The following is an 18,451-nucleotide window of genomic DNA, read 5'->3' on the forward strand; positions in this document are numbered from 1 at the left end:
ACACTGCATTCCTTCTGGTGCCCATGCACTTGGGAAATGCAAGTTGAAGGTCAGGGCACAATGTCCCATAGCTCATGGACACGCCACCACGGCAAGGGAGGAACGAGAAGTTCCTGCACCTGGGCTCCCAGGTGGCTCAGTCGTGAAGCATCTGCCTTTGGTTCAGGTCATGATCCCAGGCTCCTAGGATCGAGCCCTACATCGGGCTCCCTGCTCCACAGAGAGACTGTTTCTCCCTCTCCCACTGCCCCCATCTGCCCGTGCTCTCTCTTCACACTCTCTCTCTCAAATAAATAAATAAATAAGAAGTCTCTGCACTCTATTTTCAGTTTAAAATTCTTGATATGAACATGCCTTTCCCGTAAGTCTGAGAACAGCAGGAGGTGGAACATGCAGGCTTATGCATGGGGATGGTCTCATAGGACAGGCACGGCAATCCAGCATCCAGGAATTCAGGTGAGGTGTTCAGAGACACATACCAAGTGCCCTTCTCCACGTGCAACCCAGCACTTATCTTCCTGATATCCGGTTTTTCCACTGCCTGATACTGGTTCCCTCCTGCCTCTCCAGGGTCAGGAATGACTCACAGGAAGCCTCTGACCTCCTCCAGTACCCGCGGCCCAAGTCCTCATTGTGATAGAGCTCTGTCCCCCCGCCCCACCCCTGTCCTGCAACATCTCATTGCTTCCTAGAGACGTCACACAGAGAATGACGGCAACCACCCAGAGCTGACCACATACCAGGCAATAGGCTACAGGCTTCGCATACATTCCAACAGACTGTCCCACCAGCCCTTTGACACAGGACTTACTTTCCCCATTTCACCAACGGGGAAACCGAGCCTGAGAAACATTCTGTTCTTGCCCAAGGTCACGTTGTTCAAAATCAGAGGCAGGATGGGAGTCGGAACCTAGCTGCTCGGTTTTTGTGCCTCTGCTAGCGACCCCATCACATCGTACATTTTGCTCATGGTGGACGAGGACGTTCAGTCCTCTTACGTCACGTTCCTCGGTGTTTGCGCCCAAATAACTTCTCTCCCGTGACACAGAGCAGGCTCTCTACACCATCACATCCTTCAAGGATGTTGCTCAAACTGTGCCTTCCATAGCTATTTTACTAGCGATTTTTAAAACAAATATTAAAAACAAAAGCATCTTACGACTGCAGATAATTCATCCAAATCCCTCAACCTCCTGATGAAGAAAAGAAGGCTCAAAGAATCAGAGACTCACCAAGGGCACAGTCTGATGGACCACTTCCATCTGTGTGCCCGGAACGTGGGCCAGAGGGCTTTGCATTCATAGTAACAACCAGTTACAATCCACCATATAAAATACTCTCAGTGTATTTTATCCCTTGATCCTTACACTCCCGTTATCTTAGAAATACCACAGATGGCAGAGATATAATGAAGAAAGGTGAAGAGCCTGACACAGGACAGGAAGCAAATCAGGAACACATCTACCCTGGACTCGGGGCTCGCGCCTCCTTTGTTCGACCCCCTAACCCTCACACCCGTTATCCTGGGCACAATGGGTGTCACTGAACATTGACTGGGATCAGAACACAGGTGCAAATCAGTAACTTCCAGAAAAAAAAAAAAAATTGTTTTCCCCCAAGCACCCAGAGCCACACAAGAGACCTGACTACAGAATTTATGATTCCCAAGGCAGCAGGGAAATCACCTAGAGGCATTTCAGGATATATTCTATGCATCTGAAAAGCAGCACTCCCTTCTCCAGAGCCCAAGGATTTCTCTACTAAATCAAGAGACTCTGCTCTCCTCTAAGTGGCCAGTGTGTTCCACAGTCCTATATGAAAAGGGAAAGTGTGAGTAAAGGCTAGATGGCACAGCAGACCAGTAATCTAGTCCAGCAACATGATTCCTCTGTGATCAACCCCCTATTCCTGAAAGCAAATCTCTCAGGTTCGCCAGTGGGTTCCTTCATTTCAACAACATAAAAGAAATGGGCAATATTATTTGTGGGACCCAAAAGCGACTTTAAAGGAATCTGATCCACCTTACTGCCTAAATCACAGAATCTGAAAGCCAGAAGGGCCCATCAGATCTAGCGCCTTTATTTCACATGGGAGGAAGCTGGGCCCCAAAGAAAGGAAGTGACCTACCTGCGGAATGTACACGGGATTTAGTATAAAGGCTTGAACCGGGAGCCGGGTGCCCTGATGGCCAGGCAGGAGTGTCCTGGTCTGCGCGGAATTGTCTTCCTCACACACCTCCTCCAGGGGCAAGGACGGAGCACCCAGGGTCCACCTGTAGTTGCTCAGGAAACCAAACCACTCTTTGAGAGCAAATCCTGCAAATAAGGAGAAGAAATGCCTGCTGTGACTAGCTCCAGGAAGACACAGTTCACTACCCAGAACTTCCTGCTGCTTGGTCAGAAAAGGCAAGGACCGGTTCACAGACTGACATCACTCCACGGGTCACAGGCACAGACCACACATTGCTCAGTCCACGTCTTCTCAGTCTGCAAACTTCAGTGATGAGAGACCTAGTGCTGTCTGCGTCCTCAGTTCTAGCCAGTGTCTCCAGACAACCACGAGGGCAGCGGGGCATCTTTTCAACACTATGTGTTCATCTGAGATCCCTCTGGGGCAGCTCTTCCCTTCAGGGTCCCAGCCTAGTGCACAGAAACTTGACGCAACTTCCCTCACCTAGTCTCCGTTGAAAATAAGCACATGTTTCCCTCAACTCCCCAGTGTCCCTGGCTCTCCCCTTGCCAGCCACACCCCCAGCCCCAGCTGGCACCCTGACCTGCCAGCCTCCATGTGCCCTTCTCAACGTGTGAGGCTCTGGGGTTCCTGCCTACCGCACCCAGGGCTACCTCCTGCTGCCAGCCAGCCCACCCTGATCACCGGGCTGTCCTCCCTGCCCCTCCAAGTGCTGCCAGTCCTCTAGAGTGGCGTGGATGTCTACAGTGGAATGGCCATTCCATTCATCACAACCCCCCCTTCCCAGAATCTGTCTCTACTTGGTCCTCCTCATCTACTCTGTTCTTAGAAGGAGCTCAGCCTTCACAGCCATACAAATCAGATCCAGATCCCAGTTATGAGCCTTCCTAGTTTTGCGACCTTGGGTGAGTGAGTAGTAAGTCCCCCAAATTATTCCATGCTTAAAATGAGATGCTGATTACACATCTCGGTATCATCATAAGGACTAAATGGGCTGCTCTACATACAGAACCAAGTATTTCACAAATGGTAGCTGGCATCATTACAATTAGTATATGCTCCTCTTTCTAGAACCTCGCTGTATGACTTGGAATCAATGAACACAGTAAGTGAACAGTGCTCACACACTTCTTATTTTCTTAATGATGACATCCTTAAATATGTGCTCCCCTCCCTTAAGAAGAGTCAGGAAACACTATTCTGTACAACTCTGTGCAAATACATTTGAAATTAGGTGAAATACATAATTTCACAAAAAAGAATACAATTTACCAACTATTTTAGAAAGCGTACACAGATCAATTTTCAATAGAAGTAGAGAAAGTTGTCAAAGATTGGCCTCACAGATAAAAGCTCCAGGCCCAAATGGTTTTACAGGTGAATTCTGCCAAATCTCAAACACCAAACCTTACTACCCAAATTTTTCCAGAGAGGAGGTACAGAAAATTTTCAAATACTCTCTTTTTTAGAAGTAGGTTACAAAAGCAATGCCTAAACCTGATAGAGACAGCACAATAAAAGAAAACCAAAGACTGATGTTACTTACAAATATCAAGGTACAAATCCTAAATAAAATATTAGCAAACAGAAATCCACACAATACATTAATAGCTAACCATGACCAAAGGGGTTCATTCCAGGAATACAAGGATGACTCGATATGAAAGACTAAAAAATCTACTAATATAATTCATCATATTAATAAATCTTGTAAGAAGATCATGACTCTCACCATAGATCGTGAAAAGGCCTTCAACAAAATGCAATACTCATTCCTGATTTTTAAAAAAGTCAGTAAATGGGCATTGATATGTACTTTCTTAGCTTAATAAAATACATGTACTAACTGTTATAGGGTACATGTCTGTATCCCCCCCAAACTTATATGTTGAAATCTAATGCCCATTGTGACAGTAATGGGAGGCAGGGCCTTTGAGAGGTGATGTGGTCATGAGGGTGGGACATTCCTGCAGAGGATTAGTGCCCTTCCCACCGGTGAGGAGGAGAAGTAGGAAGCCCACTACCCAGAAGAAGGCCTTCATCAGAGCCTGTCCATGTTGGAACAATGATCTCAGACATCCAGCCTCCAGAATTGGGAGAAATAAATTTCTATTCTTTACCAGGCACCCAGGCTATGGTATTTTGTTAGAGCGGCCCCAAGAAACTAAGACACCAAGAGACAAAAACAAGAACAGCATCCTAGTCAGGCATTCCGGGTAAGGTCAGAGATAAGCCAAGGATGCCTGTTTGCTCCACTGCCATTAACACAATACTGGAAGTGTTAGCCAATGCAGTTAGAAATGAGAAGGCAATGAGAAACTCAAGGATGGAAAAGAAAAAATAAAATGATCTCTGTTTGCAGCTGATGAGAAATTACACATAGAAAATCAAAGGTAGGGGTGCCTGGGTGGCTCAGTGGGTTAAAGCCTCTGCTCTCGGCTCAGGATATGATCTCAGGGTCCTGGGATCAAGCCCCACATAGGGCTCTCTGCTCAGTGGGAAAACTGCTTCCTCCTCTCTCTCTGCCTGCCTCTCCACTGCCTACTTGTGATCTTTGTCAAATAAATAAAATATATAAAAAAAAAATACATGGGAATCAATAATAAACCTACTAAAAATAAAAATAATTTTAAAAACTTGAATAAAGTAGTAGAATATGTAGAAACTATTGCTTTTCCCATATTAATTTTTTACCAAACAATATATACTAGAAGACAAAGTGAAAAAGATTTCATTGAAAAGCAATGAAAAAAGTAAAACACTTAAATTTAAAAAGAAATGTGCAAAACTTCCATGCAGAAAACTTAAATCATTCCTGAAAGACAAAGAAGCGAATCTAAACAAATGACAAATTGTCCCTTTTCTATGGAAAGGACAACATCAGAAAGAGGTCAATTCTCTCCACATTCACGAATAAATGTAATATACCAGCGAGCATGCAAGGACATTTAAGAACAATGAAGATGGACTAGCCCTATCCTCTATCATTGAAAAGGGAAGAGGAGGCCCAGGGGGGCTCAGCTGGTGGAGCATCTGACTTGATTTTGGCTCAAGCCATGATCTCGGGGTCCTGGGATCCAAATCTGCATAAGGCTCTGCACTCAGTAGGGACTCCGCTCGAGATTCTCTCTCTATCCCTCCTCCACATTGTGCGCTCCCTCTCTCTCTAAAAGAAATAAATAACATCTAAAAAAAAAAAAGGTGTGAAACTGGTAGATAAATTCCCAGTTGAATTGATTCTACAGAAAAGAATTTCAACAAAGAGGCCTGTATACCTTGTGGCCTCTGAGAAAGGCAGTGTCCCAAACCCAATGGGGAAGACATGGACCTCTTAACGGGAGATAGGACAACTGGTGATCATTTGGGGAAAGAAGAAAGATCAATTTAAATACTTACATCATATACCAGAAAAAACTGCAAAGATACTTGAGAATCAAAATATAAAATGTGAGGCCATCCAAGTCCTCAAAGATTTATAAAGTGAATTCTTCTATAACCCTGGTGAGGGAGAAGATTTTCTCCCTAGGATAGGGAGAAAGATTTTCTCCCTAGGATTCCAAATCAGATATCACAAAAGAACACAGGGCAGGCAGGGCTGCGCTGTATAGCTCATGGCCACCTCCTGCTGGCACGGGGCTCACACCTACCACGAACCAGGGCTCACACCTGCTGCGCACTGGGGCTCACACCTGTGGCACACCAGGGCACACACCTGTGGTGCACCAGGATGTACATGGGGACGCACACCTGTGCTGTACCAGGGCTCACACCTCTGGCGCACCAGGACACACATGGGGGCACACACCTGTGGCGTACCAGGGCTCACACCTGCAGTGCACTGTGGCTCATACCTATGGCACACCAGGATGCATACCTGTGGTGCATCAGGACACACACCGGGGCACACACCAGGGCTCACACCTCAGCGCACCTGCCGCCTGGCCTGCACACCTCTCTTCAAGCTGCCCATCTCCAGAAGCTGGATCACTGCACTGCTGGAGCTGGTTCCACGAAAGCCCGCTCTTACCCCTGCTCAGGACCATGGTGCTGGATTTGAGGGTCCAGTTAGGAAGCAGTTGCTACACCACAGCTGGTCTCAAGACCAACCTGTTTCTCAGGAAACAGCCTTGTCCCCTACCTTCTTCTTTTCAGAGACTTATGTTGTTATCAGAATCTTAACGAGCCTCTGCCTATTCCTCCAGACTCCTCTCTTTCCACTCCCACACTGTGTTTCATACTGCAGCACATGGCGTGCTTTTGCACACACATCGTGATCACTGGAGCCCACGGACCACGGCATGCATGGCTGCCCTCTGTGGTGGGCCTCGCCCCTGCACGCCTGGCTCGCCCTCGCATGCACCTCCTGCCACACCTCTTATCCTGGAAGCCTCTTACCTGCCCGCCCTGGGAGGCAGCGCCTTCCGCACCAGGCAAGCCTGCCTCCATCGCAGCTCCAGCTTCCGCTGGAATCACAGGTAAACCTGTTTGTCCACCGCAGCAGGCAGCAGACCTCTGAAGTCAGGGACTGCTGCCTCCTCTCTGTGCCCAGGGCACCCAGCAGCGTGCCCGATGCGGGAGCCGGGACTCACCCGACAGTTGCAATGTGTTTGGTGAATCTGTTCACTCATTTGTTTCTACGTCTCCATAACAGACAAAATTCCTGAGATCTGTTTGGAAGAGAAAGTTGCAGAGCAAAATACCCCGGACGGTCCTCTCACAGCAAGCGTGTCTTCTGTGATATTCTTAGAACATGCGCATTGAAAGTAGCAAAAGGAGGATTCTGACAAGGTCACTGTCCCAGACAGGTTGACCACCATCCGGTCAGGGCCCTTCTGTCAGCAGGGATCCTGAGGAGAATATTTGGGGGAGCGCTCAGGACAGACAGAACTCATGCGGCACCAATGCAAAGGAGTGGATTCCCCAGCACCGCGTCTGCATATTTTCCCTTATAGGGTTACAGGGAGGACTCTCAGGCGGACTTGCAAATACTTCAACAGGCCCCTGCAGATGATCTAAATGGGCTGCCGCAGGCCAGGCTGGGCTGAGCCATCTCAGGGAAAGCAGCATAGCTTTAAACCCTGTCTGGCTGGAAACGTTCCCTCAGCTAGACCACATCTGAAATTCCTCAGGACTCAGATGACCGTGATTTGAATGACCAGATGGAGGGCTCTGAGCACAAGCTACCAAACGCCTTTGACTCCCCGTGCCCTGTCTACACCGCAGGGATAATAACAGCTATGGGCCTCGCAAGACTGCCGGAGATCCAAAGACAGCTATAAATAAAAGCCGGGGACTTTTGGGGCATTCCATTAAGGCTAGTTCAATTTGACCCTGAAAAGTTACAGTAAATAAGGTTTCTTCTTCTCACTCTCTGGTGTCTGGACCTGTGACAGTCATGGGTAGTTCCAGTACTGACTGAAAAGTGGATCTTAGATTTATCAATATCCCAGGGGAACGCCTGCATTTCTACAAGAGTATGTGTATATATATGCATAGTCTAAGTCCCGAGAATCTTCCTTTCCGGCTTACAGAGAGCCAGCAAAAAGCCCTCAAAGGAATTCGTGTAAAAATCTGCAAATCATATTCCTTCTGACAATCATGATTCACAAAAGTCAGATTAACACATGGATAGAAAAAGCAAGCCCTAAAGGAAAGATCCTTCTATTATTTCGTAGAAAGGAAAAGAAGAGCAAAAGCTAGATCAGGCAATATCTTTCATAATCCTAATAACATAGGTAACCTGACTTCCTGCTTCCTGAAGCCTCATTCTTAAACTGGGCGGAGAGGCTAGGGATGAAAATCAAGCTGGTTGCGAGCAAAGTTTTTGACATGATATTGAGAACGCAGTAGGTCTAATTCCATTTACGCCAGTTCATTTAATTCAGCAGTAAGTTGCGAAACACCAACTGTGCTCAAGACACTAGTCAAAACTGAAAGCAAGCCCGGCTTCCAAAGGTTCATTATCTAGGGCAGCAGATAAGCACTGGGATTCCTGATCCATTAGTCTGTGAAAGGGAGAGTCACTGATGTCTTTCAGCCACATCTCTGCAAAGGTGACTCTGATCGTGGCTTTTAGGAGTACCTGGCATAGGGGGGCTGGCGCAGGAAGAGGCACACTGGGCAGAGGGACGAAAGAATAACAGCCATAGAAGGATGGAAAAGGAAAATGCAAATCTGTGTGCTGTTTACTGTACTAGATTTAACTGTTTAAGAAAAACCACCTCCGTGTCCAGATACTTGGGTACCTAATACTTGGGTAGACAATAATAAGTGAAACAAGCAGGATCATTTACACTCAAATTAGACACACCAAGAACACACCAAGACAATAATAAGTGAAACAAGCAGGATCATTTACACTCAAATTAGACACACCAAGAACATGCAAGTAAATAAAAACAGCCAGGAAGGGGGATGGGTGCTAGGAATGAAGCATCTGGCCAACCATTTTATGTCGAATTTTTTAGCTCCAAATCCCCGCTTCATTTCTGAGGCCCTTTGCCCTTAAGGGTGGTTATCTTTAACTGGAATCTGAAATTTTGAAAAAAAAGAAGAATGGTCCGCAGTCACAATGGTCAGAAGATGGAAGCTAACCACGTGTCCTTCGAAGGATGAACAGATAACCAAGTGTGGTCCATTCACTCCACAGAACACTATTCGGCCTTAAGAAGGAATGAAACCCTGACCCAGATGATAGCACGGGTGACACTTTGCTAAGTGAAGCGAGCCAGGCCCCAAGGACACCTAGACAAGGTCTTTAGGGGCGTCATACCCATAGATGCAGAGCGTAGATGGGGGCAGCCAGCGGCTGGGGGACGGACGCAAGGAGAGTTAGTGTTTCATGGGTACAGAGGTTCGGTCTGGGACGACAGGAAAGTTCTGGAGATGGGAGGATAAGGAGGCACAACAGCATGAACGTGCTTAATACCACTGAATTCTATACTTACAATTGGCTAAGATGGTAAATTTTATTGCAATTTTTTAATTTATTGTATTTGTTTTGGGTAGAGCATACAATTCACAAATGACTGAGTAAGGGAGTGAAAAGGCTCCAGATCCCCTGTTTGCAGAGCTCCCAAGCGCCCCCGAGCAGATTCTAGCTGCGTTTGGCCATGGACCCCCGGGAGTGAGGCCCCAGCATCCTTATAGATGCAACACCTTCCACACCCCACCTCTCTGTGCTTCTGGGCCGCCCGATCCAGCTACTGCCCCTTCTTCTCAGAACATTCCTGTGTTTCTGCCTCCAGCTCCACTCATGTGTTCTGCCATAGGCCTGCCCTGGCGCTCAGCTTCGCTGCCAAGCAAGCTCGCTGTGGGTAAAACCAAGTGCCTCCCCCTTTACAAACCCTTCCCAGGCCACCTCCGGGAAGCGTGGACGCCCTGGTCTGGCAATTTCCCTCCAAAATCATCAGCTTCTTACTAGCAATGAACAACTGAGAGGTGGAAGAAGGAGAAAGGCTGGTTCCAGGTGTGACGGCATTAACATACACACAACACCCACGAGTTTAACAAACTATGAGAACGAGCGACACACAGACACCTATGAAATGTAATGAGGACCCAGATAAAAGGAGACATACCATATTCGCAGACTGGAAGATTCTGTACTGTTCATATAGTCGTCGTCCTCCCAAATTATTCTAGAGACTCAACACAATCCCATCCAAGAGCCCAGCAGGGTATAGGAAAAGAAAAGAAAAAGAAGAAAAAGGCTGATTCTAAAAATATATTAAACAAACAAGAATGGATGCCCATGGAAATCACTAGGAAAATATTTGCAATACACACATTTGACACCAACACGCTGAATACTGAGAACGTACAAAAGACCCAACCAAAAAAAACAAGCAAAGGACACAAATGGCCAGGACGCATGTTAAGGATGTGCTGATACTGTTAGTTGTCAGTGTCAAGCAGGTTGAAGTCACAATGAGCTACATCTCTACCCGCAGCACAGGGAGATTCTAAGCACAATGAGATTCATCAGGAGATGAGATTCTAAGGCTGATCACACCAAGCTCTGCCAAAATGCACGCAAGTAGTCCCTCCTACCTTTCCATCTGGAGCCTCCGCGGCCCCTCCCCCTCTGAGAACAGTCTGACAGTTTCTTGTAGAGGGAAATGTACGTTCACCATGTGGTCCAGTAATTCCACTCCTGGGTATTCACCCAGCAGAAATCACTGCATGTATCCACACAAACACATTAGCAGCTCCACCCCTAACAGCCAGAGACGGCGCACAGCCGAAACGACCATTACCAAACACGGGATATACAAATTGTGAGGTCTTCACACAATGGAGTATTTCAACGCAGTAAAAGAGAAATAAACCATCCAAATGCGTAACTTGTGAAAAAATCATAAAAACCCATACCGTCTGATCCCATTTTCATGAAATTCCAGATTCCAGCAAAGCTAATGGAGAGCGGCGGAGAACAGATGGGTAGGTGCCCTAGTCTGAGGGGGCAAAGGACCCGTCCTGTTGTATTCTCAGGATTCGGACTCTAGGAGCTGAAGCTGACCATGTTAGAAGAGACAGTTCAAGGTCTGGGAGAAAACCCTACGTAGTTAAGGCAAAGTCAATTAAACAGGGGACAGTCTGTATATTGTATGTGATAAGGTCAAATGCCAATTTTGAGAAAATCCAGGTAAACAGGATTTTAAGAAATGATTTTGCCGCACGCATCACAACAGGCTAAGAGCACTGGACTGGCATGGCACATCAGGGCTAGTTCTGCTTTTATAAAGAAGAAAGCAGGATTCCTAAATCACAGAAAGCTCCAGGGAATGAGTTCTCTTCATTACCATAAAGCTGCACTGCATCTTTATTCATGAATGGCTTCTTCTTCTAATCAAAGGAAGGAATAAAAACAAACAAAAGGGGAAAGAGCGGCAGACTGAACTTGTAAACTGGGTCTCATTCAAACAACCACAGGCTACTGTTGAAGCCAGGGGAGTTGGGAGGGGCTCACAGCCCACAGGGCTGGACAGGACAGGAGCAGCCACATCCTAGCCAGCTCTGCCTTCTCCCAAGGGGAAGAGGATCCCGCTGAAGCACAAAGCCCTCAAAGCCCTCCGTTGGGCCAGGGCAAGGCTCTTTGAAAAGCACGGCAGGGTAAGCTGACCCCTCCCCTCTCCAGCAAGACAGAGAGGCCACGTGTGGTGTGGCCCCAGCCAGGGAGGGAGGAAGGGAGAGCCAGGTGCAGGGGCCGGCTGCTCCCTCTTCACCCAGCTCCAGGGAGCAGGGTCCACCCTCTCCGGACCCACCTGTCTTCCTGCTGACCGAGTTCTCTCTTCAGCAGGGAGGCTCCTCAAGTCGAGGCAATCTAGAACAGTCTAATATCTAAGACTCGGGATTCACGAATGTAGGCCCTGAAGCTCAGGGAGGAACAGGGACCTTCAGATCAAGGCCACAGAAAAGACTAAGCGGCAAGTCTATGCCCAGAAGTGCTCCCTCTGGTCAGAACCTGCCTTTAAAATCCTTGGGGACGGTAGCTAATTTAGGGCATGAGAGAGGCCCTGGCACCATCTCCTGAATTGGAGAACCATCACTTTAAAAAAACACTGAGGCCTCTCAGCACAGAGCGAAAGCTGAGCCGGCAGCCGGTGAGGCGGCCCCCAGCTGCTGGCTTGGGGGCCTAATGGCTCAGCAGATGTCCACGGTCACTGCCGGGACAGCAGCTTTGTGGGGGAGGAAGCAGGAAGAGATGCCAGAGTGGGAAAGCTGCTCACAGACTCAACACTCTCTGAGAAGAGGGGCGGGGGTAGAGGGAGAGGGAGGCCCTGGCCATCAGGACAGGCCCTCCATAGTATGCCACCTCGTTTCCAGAAACTGAGACAATAGATGTTTGCTCTTAAACACTGCCCTTCACACTACCAGCTCCATTCTATGCACATCTGCAGCCTACTTTACATGAATTAAAAGGCCTAACCTAACTAAGTCATCGGGAACGCAGCTCGGGGCCGGGAGGTCGGGGGGCCGCAGGGCCCTCGGACTTCAGACGAGCAGGGTGGGCAAAGCTTGTGCACCTCCAACAAATTGAGAAGTGGCCTCCCCACATCTGAGCTTTTCCTTACCATAGTTCGAAGCTCCAGAAAGATACTGCATTTCCAATCACTCCCACACCCCAGACCTCAGCCAAAAGCGGGCAGGGAGGAGGGGTCACCCACAACTCAGGGAAGGAAAGCATCCTCCTTGAGATGGCAGGGGCGGGAGGCCAGGATCAAGGCCAAAAGCAAACAGAACCCTTGTAACCATGAGAGCTGTAATCCCTGGCTGTCGACGTCTCTCCTATCGTCCTGGGGAGACTGAGGCACAGCTCAGCAAGGCAGGGCACCTGGGCACACCGAGGGGCAGACACTTCTGCCTCGTGTTTTTTAGGTAGTCTAGAACTCCTGATGTCAATCCCCAAGGTGAGCCCGACAGCCCCTTTCTGTCAGGAAGATAGCACTCAGAGATGGTTCTAGTAGATGTTGGTCCAGACACAGCTGCCTACACAGCAATCAAGTTCTGCAATTATACTTTAATGTTAAACAGCTGGAGATAAAAGCATTTTCAAAATGCTTCCTCTCTGTCCTTCACACTGGAATCCCCCCCCCCCCAGGGCTTCTGAAACTTCCATGGAAATGCTACTGAGGGGTGCTTGTTAAAATGCAGATTCTGACTCAGCAGGTAAGGGGGCTCTGAGGGTCTGCCTTCCTAACAAGCTCCCAGAGGAGGTGATGCTGCGGGTCCCGGTGGCCCCAACCCACAAGGGACTGTCTGACTGACAACAGGGCTCCTTGAAGAAGCAGTGACCATCCTGTTCTATGAAGCACCCAGCCAACCACAACCGACAACCTCGGGGGCCCCAAGGATCCAGACCTCCAGCAAGGCCATTAGGAGAGGGGACAGCTGAAGAGTGACACTGCCCCTGAAGACATGCTCGGCCTCTGGCTGATGTCCTCCCAAAGGTCAGGTTCAACCAGATGCAGAAGATCTTGGTAACAGGCCTCAATCTGTAGCTTCACCATCCCAGTGGGGAGTGGACGACAACTGTGGGCCCCGTCTGGCACGAAGCCTTGGTCTGTAAACAGGGTCTTGTTGGCACGCAGCCACCCCCACTCACTGGCTGGCCACGGGGCTTCCATGCCACAGCAGCAGAGCAGCATAGTGGCCACGAAAGCCGGAAGCCTGAAATCTTTGGCATCTCTGCTCTGGGGGTCCAGGGAAGCAAAGTCTAGAAAGGCAAGCCTAAAGGCCAAGGCCCAGCATCCAAGGCTGAGAGAGGCTGTTGGGACAAGCCCAGGACTCAGAAGGCTAGTCCACTAAGAGCTGAAACACAGCTGGAAACGGGAGGCCAACTCTCACTCCTTGGGCTCACTGTCTTCCAGCTGTTCGTGCAGAGGTGGCCTGGCCTTAGAGGGACATACACACTGGGCAGGATGCACGACCCAGTACCCCATCCCCCTGCCCCTGCTGACGAGTGCTGCCACCCCACGTGTACACCTGACCCTGCACAGACTCCGGGGCAGGGGTGGGGGGCCACGAATGGAGAGGCTGACCTCTGGCCTCGGATGATATTGTTCCTATCCTCCGGTCATGGTGAAGTGCGGAGGCCGCAGACCCTGCTTCTATCCAGGTCCTCCAGAGAGTAGAACAGGAAATGCCTCTGGGGCTCCCGGTAGCAGCAGGCACAGAACCGGGGCTCAGACGGCAGGGGGAGTGTGGGGCTGATGGGCTTGTCTCTGGGGAAGGCAGGCTGGAAGGCCGTCTGTCGCTCTGCCCCTGTTCCCCCTCCCCAGCAGATGGGGCCCCCACCATGCCCACGTGGACGGGGAGGGCTGGGGAACATATGTCCATGTGTCAGTGGAAGCCAATTAAAGAAGACAGTCACCTTCCCATTAGCTTCTCAGGGCTTGGAGCCTCCGGGCTCACAGAACAGATGTGACTCAGGCTCCCAAAGAACGTGATGATGGACTTGTGCTTGGGCATTGAATGGTCACAGACTCTGGAGTTGAAGCAACTGGGTTGAAATTCTGCCCCTGTACTTCCTAGCAGGGGCCTCTAGCGCACAGCCACGTCACTCTCCTCTCTCCGGAAAAGGACAATGATGGAGCTCATCAACATGTCAACATGTGAAGAACTTGGCCCACAGGGTTAATCCTCAATAGACTGTGACGGTTACCCTCCTCGTCGTCAGTATAATTATCTGTCAGAAACATTTGCTCAAGCATTATCTTGGCTTTAAAGCATAGGTGTAAGGGTTAAATAAGATGATCTGTAACTTTCCTGGACAGAGCATCATCTCTCAGTGGGGCCCTTGGTTTGGAGAAACCCAACCTCATCTCCCCTGTATATTTCATGAGACACCCGCCCCCCCAAACCTAGGGAGAACCCCTCCTCCAGAAGAGTCAGTAACATCGTTTCAGCAACAATGTAATGCGTGGAGGAGATGCTGTATTTCAGAGGGGAGAAAACGAGCCCCGGAGAAGAGGAACTCATTCCCTCAAAGACACAAATCTCGCAGGTGACAGACCAGCGTCTCCTCAGTAACAAGAGGCACCTGGCCGAGATGCTAGCTAGCAGCTTTAGTGAATGCTATAGTGAATGCTACCTCGGTAACCTGTGCTTCCATAAAGCAGCACACTGTTCTGTCACTTTAACCTTTTCTGTATGAAAGTGTGTGTCTCTCTTGGAAGTGCTTCTTGGCCCAAAGGGCCCTACTTCCAAAGAGAAAATGTCCCTAGTAATGTCCAAAACATAGCCTGAGCCACAACTAAGAGAGTTTTAATACACGTTTCGTTCTCCAGCTGAAGGGTGTTCATCTGCTCCCAGCTAAGGATCCAGAGCTTACGAAATAAACAAAGTACTGTTCCTAACATCAGGCCGGACCATCTAGAGCAAGCTTGACTTGACCAGGTCCCTCGAAATAGAGGCCCACACTGCTGCCCCCCAACTCCCATCCTTCCCACCCCGTCGGGCTCTCTCGTCGCAATGGCCCCTCCTCTGACGGGCTCCGGTACCGGCAGGGACATCTGCCCTCACTTCACTGATGGGACCGCTTCTGAACGTACACCTGTCACATGCCCTTCTGGACACAGTTTCTCCACTTGCCTCCCAGGCCTGGTCTCCCCTGCTCTTCCACTCATCATCTTGGACGGGGGCTTTTTCCTCATCAGTACGCTCCTCCCTGGATGACTCCCTCCAGCTCTGACTCCACCTACCATTTACACAGTAATCTCCCCTCAATTCCCATCTCCCGTTAAGACCCCGCGCGGCCTGCCATCTGCCCTCTGTGGGGAAAAGAAGCTGAATCTAGCCTTCCTGAGGAATGCTGGGGAGATGGGGTCGAGTGACGGAGACACCCAGGGGCAAGTGACAGAAGTGGTGACAAAGAGCTGTGAAAGCAAAGGCCATGGGACACAGATGGCACATTACGAGAAACAGGACATGGGGGTGAGTTCCGTGCATCTGCGGATGAAAGCCAGCTGCTTCCACCAACAGCGGGGACCGACTGAGCAGGCTCAGCCCTGTCTAGACGAGCTGAGGACTCCTCACATCTCAGTAGCCTCTTTGCTTACGAATGAAATCTGCTAACTCTATCCTTCTGAATTGCTCACGTTCTTTGAGGTCTTGTTTTCTGCTCTTTTCCCCCAGTGCTCCGGGCTCTCTGTGCTTGGGCCTCAGTCTTAGCCCTATAACCGGCTTCTGACTCCCCCTGCCAAACCCCCTCCTCCCGGTCGTCCCCATCTCAATAATGGCATCACTAGTGTACCAGCCACTCAGGCCAAAATCCCTGAGGCCCTTCATCCAACCTGTGAGCAAATCATACAGCAGATGAACCCCATCTCACCTCTCTGGTCATTTCCCACTCAGCCACTGAGTTCTCCTGCCTAGATTGCTGTGAGAGCTCCCGGCCCACCTCTCCTCTGCCACTTCTTCACCTCACCCCTGCAATCCAGCCTCCGCTCCAAACAGTTTGGTAATGAATGAATAAACACACACACACACACACACACACACACACACACATACACAGAAGAGATTGAGCACAAGAGGGAGGGCAAGGGGAAATACCCATGTTGTAAAATGTTTGGGGAATCTGGTGAAGGGCATACAGGAGTTCTCTGTGCTATTTCTGCGATGTTTCCCTAAGTCTGTGTGATTGCAAATGTAAGTTGAGAAACAAAACCCACTCCCTCCCTCGGTGAGCCCATCCTGTCTACCCCCTGCTTCCCCAACCATGGGGACCCCTCCTTCAGCCCACGTAGTTTCCATGAAACAGTAAAGAACCCTTGTCCATCTTTTGCCTTTACCATGCTGGGCAATGGGAACATAACAATAATGGGTACATAGCCCACACCATGTCCCTCGAGAGCTCTCCCTTTCATGGGAATCCAGATGAACATATAAGCTAAGAATTTCAAAGCATTGTGGCGAGGGCTCTGGCAGGCACGCAGAGCTATGGGGATAAGCTGCTTGGGGGGCGGTGGGGATACAGGAGCTCAGCCCCACACCTTGCGGGAACCCCATTCCAGCATTCTCAAAACACCACCAGTTTTGCATGTCTGTCTGAGCCAGGCCATCCAGGAGGACAGTGCCCCTAGGGGTGAGTCCCAGGGGCCGGCAAAGCAGCTGCCATAGCACGTACACGTCCCCAGGTCAGCAGACCCCGGCTGAGTGAACGAGGAGCTCCAGGACAGCCTATCCGTCGATACCTGGTGATACAAAACAAGATGATATGCGAATCATGCTTTCCTGTTGGAAGCGAGGCTAGATCCACTAAGCATCCCTCACTAAGGAGGGTGGAAGTCAAGCATTCTTTAGCACTAAGCACACGGCCAGTTGCCTGCGCGGGGGAAAATCCCATCGTTGTCAAATAGCACGCACAGCCCCTCCCTGAGCCTCAGCCTCTCCGCCATCCCCAGGGCCTGATAAAACAAGATTCAGAAAACCCTGGAAACTGTGAGTGTGCTTCCCAGCCACAGGAGCCTCCGACGCCAGGAAGGAAGAAGGCAGGCAGGCCGACTGGGGACAACAGGTGTCTGGGAGGTAAAACAGAAGAGGCAGTGAGATGGGAAAGTGCTGGAAGCAGACGTGGCCAATAAAGCTGGGGCTTTAAAAAGGACACGTGTGTATGGATGGGTGGGAGGGGTGTGAGTGTGGGCAGTGTGTGCACACACGCAGGAGACTCGAGGGACCCTCATCCAGCGTCTGACCGGGAGGTGGAACAGTGATTAATAAATAATGTGGCCAAGGGCACCTGCCTGTGTTTCGCTTACTCACAGTTCAAACAGATTCAAATGCACATCACTCCCATACGTCAGCCCTAGCAAACCCCTCCACTGGCCCCACCAGGAGAACGTCCACCCTTCACACATGGCCTGGAATAAGGCTGCCGTGAGCAAATGAACCCAGAATGAACCCTGACTGCCCACAGCACGCAGGAGGGCCGTCTTTGGCGTTTCCAGTTACCCCGAATCCTCCAGAAATCTGTAATGCTGCCGGGAGGGGCTGAAAAGAACATGCCGCACGCAGAGCGCATCCCGTGCTGCCCGCGCAAACTGTCTCCATCCCAGGTTACTTGGCGAACTGTCCTTCCAGTATATCTCTGTGCCAGTTCTGGCCCCTCTTTTCCCAGAGCCTTGAACTGTATGCTAAAACAGCGAACTCAGGAGACCCACATGCTGGCGGCCAGGTGCCTACACCAGAAAGCCAGGGCACCGGGACCGTGCAGCGACAGCGCGCACCGGGACCGTGCAGCGACAGCGCGCTCTCTCGACCAGCAAGAACACTCCCATATTGCATGTGGCTGGAGGCCTACAGTACGAGGAACAACATGACAGCAGAGGAAGAACACCGTGGCGGGAGCTGAAACACAATTGCCAGACAAGTTCCTAAGTCACACGTGGGATGCAGCCCCACATCCACCAGTGCCTAGCAGGGAGATGCACAACGTGCCTGTCACCCCTTCACCTCCCTGCTCTGCTGTCACTCCACGACAAGTCCCTGACATCCCTCTAACCCCAAATTTCAGCAATCACATATTTTCTCATGGCTTTCCAGCCATGTTTAAGATACTCAGAGCATCCTGACAAAGAGATGGGTCCTGCCATCACTTTGACCTCTGGTTTTGCAGAAGTATGTACTTTCGGTGCCACTCAGTGACCGGACAGCAGCACTGGCAAGATGAACGCCCCCCACGGGACAGCTGGCAGCGACCCATCTCTTCCAGCCATAGGAAAGCCAAGGCAGGGGCCGATCCCTCTGCAGAACGCCC

General features: G+C 50.1%; 1 protein-coding gene across 7 annotated transcripts in view; it reads right to left on the minus strand.

Annotated features, from left to right (window-relative positions):
- Nucleotides 1–18,451, minus strand: part of AFAP1 (actin filament associated protein 1) — a 130,804-nt gene that overhangs the window by 77,683 nt on the left and 34,670 nt on the right. For 4 of the 7 annotated variants that reach the window (XM_082727498.1, XM_082727499.1, XM_082727502.1 and 1 more), the window contains one exon: nucleotides 2,128–2,315. The exons of 2 other annotated variants lie outside the window; for them this stretch is intronic. The gene's annotated coding sequence lies outside the window, so the exon portion shown is untranslated. Of the gene's footprint in view, nucleotides 1–2,127; nucleotides 2,316–6,585; nucleotides 7,038–18,451 lie in introns of those variants that run through there. One more of the 7 variants, XM_082727500.1, reaches the window with a different exon arrangement.

Source organism: Mustela nivalis (assembly GCF_964662115.1).
Source record: "Mustela nivalis genome assembly, chromosome: 4".
Lineage (NCBI taxonomy): Eukaryota > Metazoa > Chordata > Mammalia > Carnivora > Mustelidae > Mustela > Mustela nivalis.